Source organism: Malaclemys terrapin, chromosome 1 (assembly GCF_027887155.1).
Source record: "Malaclemys terrapin pileata isolate rMalTer1 chromosome 1, rMalTer1.hap1, whole genome shotgun sequence".
Taxonomy (NCBI): domain Eukaryota; kingdom Metazoa; phylum Chordata; order Testudines; family Emydidae; genus Malaclemys; species Malaclemys terrapin.
The window spans coordinates 31,035,115-31,037,571 of NC_071505.1; positions in this window are offsets into that span (position 1 = coordinate 31,035,115).

Consider the following 2,457-nt stretch of genomic DNA (forward strand, 5'->3'; position numbering starts at 1 on the left):
ATTATTTCCAGGGCTGCTGTGTTGCATGGTCTGTAAAATTCTTAAGCAAACTTCAAAGGATCAATCTTGGATTCGCGTGAGTTGTCAGCAGACGCAAATTCAGCGCTGCCAGCCTGCATCAGAAGAAAGTTAATGGAAGCCTTGCCTTCCTCAACCTTCCAGTCTTTCTGGTTCTGTTCTATTGGCTTTACAAAGTGGAGGAGGCTTGAGCTATGGAGAAGGGCACTAGCCTGAAAGAGACCGAAGCATGGAATATTTTGCTACAATGGGTGCAGTCTAAAAATGTTGTTTGTCCTTCTGAAGTGCAATTGCTTTGGAAGTCATGTAGGGATTTTGGACTTATGTCTGCTATTGAAATAGTGCCTTTAAAATATTTCTCCGTGTTTGAAATGTAATGACTGAATTTAAATGTGGTTTACAGGAAGAAAGTTTTACAGTAGGTGTGAAAGCTGGTTTCATATCAGTTGCTTTACATTAAGCTATTTATATTTTTCTGTAATTGGAATGCTTAGATGCATCTTACCAGCTGTATATTATAATTATTGGACACTGATAACATTTTCCTCACTGACAACCACACAAAACTATAATCATGTTTTGGCTGCCTGTATGTGTTCATAACTACTCAAGAGTTAAGGCAATTTTTTTTTATTGGTGACCAGGATTTACTCAGCTCGAATTGAACAAGAATCTTTTGCAACCTGTCAGCGTTTTTTATTGCAGTAATCTCATTACATTGTTCACAGACAGATCAGCTGCTGGGCAGACTATAATCCCTCAACTGAAATAATTTGAAGGTATGTAAGCAAAGTAACAGGACTCTGAAGTGTGGGAAACCATGTGATAAACAGCTCTGTCAGAGCTCCGTTTTGTCAGACATTGCTTAATTCAGGCACAGTGTTGCCAACTCGTGAGATTTTATTGAGGCTTGTGATTTGGTGTGTGTCTTCTATCCCCAGCTCCTGTAGTCATGGGAGTACATGACAATATTGTTTCACTTAAAATAAATGTTTCCAACCCTCAAGACAGCAGAGAAAAACTTGAAACTTAAGAGTTCCAACAGCAGAAGGCACATAAAATGAAACCTGGCCAATGTGTGCTTTTAAAAACCATTTTAAAGAGAAATGAACCTGATGGCTAATGTAATTGCAGAGCAATTGGCCATTATCTTTGAAAATGGGTGGTGATCGGGAGAGGTCCCGGATGATTGGAAAAAGGGAAATATAGTGCCCATCTTTAAAAAAGGGAAGAAGGAGAATCCAGGACTACAAACTAGTCAGCCATACCTCAGTCCCTGGAAAAATCATGGAGCAGGTCCTCAAGGAATCCATTTTGAAGCACTTGGAGGAGAGGAAGGTGATCAGGAACAGTCAACATGGATTCACCAAGGGCAAGTCATGCCTGACCAACCTAATTGCTTTCTATGATGAGATAACTGGCTCTGTGGATATGGGGAAAGCGGTGGACATGATATACCTTGACTTTAACAAAAGCTTTTGTTAGTCTCCCACAGTATTCTTGCCCGCAAGTTAAAGTAGTATGGATTGGATGAATGGACTATAATCATAGAATATCAGGGTTGGAAGGGACCTCAGGAGGTCATCTAGTCCAACCCCCTGCTTAAAGCAGGACTAATTCCCAACTAAATCATCCCAGCCAGGGCTTTGTCAAGCCGGGCCTTAAAAATCTCCAAGGAAGGAGACTCCACCACCTCCCTAGGTAACGCATTCCAGTGCTTCACCACCCTCCTAGTGAAATAGTGTTTCCTAATATCCAACCTAGACCTCCCCCACTGCAACTTGAGACCATTGCTCCTTGTTATGTCATCTGCCACCACTGAGAACAGCTGAGCTCCATCCTCTTTGGAACCCCCCTTCAGGTAGTTGAAGGCTGCTATCAAATCCCCCCCCCCTCATTCTTCTCTTCTGGAGACTAAACAATCCCAGTTCCCTCAGCCTCTCCTCATAAGTCATTTGCTCCAGACCCCTAATCATTTTTGTTGCCCTCTGCTGGACTCTTTCCAATTTTTCCACATCCTTCTTGTAGTGTGGGGCCCAAAACTGGACACACTACTCCAGATGAGGCCTCACCAATGTCGAATAAAGGGGAACGATCACATTCCTCGATCTGCTGGCAATGCCCCTACTTATACAGCCCAAAATGCCGTTAGCCTTCTTGGCAACAAGAGCACACTGTTGACTCATATCCAGCTTCTCGTCCACTGTGCCTCCTAGGTCCTTTTCTGCAGAACTGGTCCCTAGTCTGTAGCAGTGCATGGGATTCTTCCATCCTAAGTGCAGGACTCTGCACTTGTCCTTGTTGAACCTCATCAGGTTTTTTTGGCCTAATCCTCTAATTTGTCTAGGTCCCTCTGTATCCAATCCCTACCCTCTAGTGTATCTACCACGCCTCCTAGTTTAGTGTCATCTGCAAACTTGCTGAGAGTGCAGTCCACAC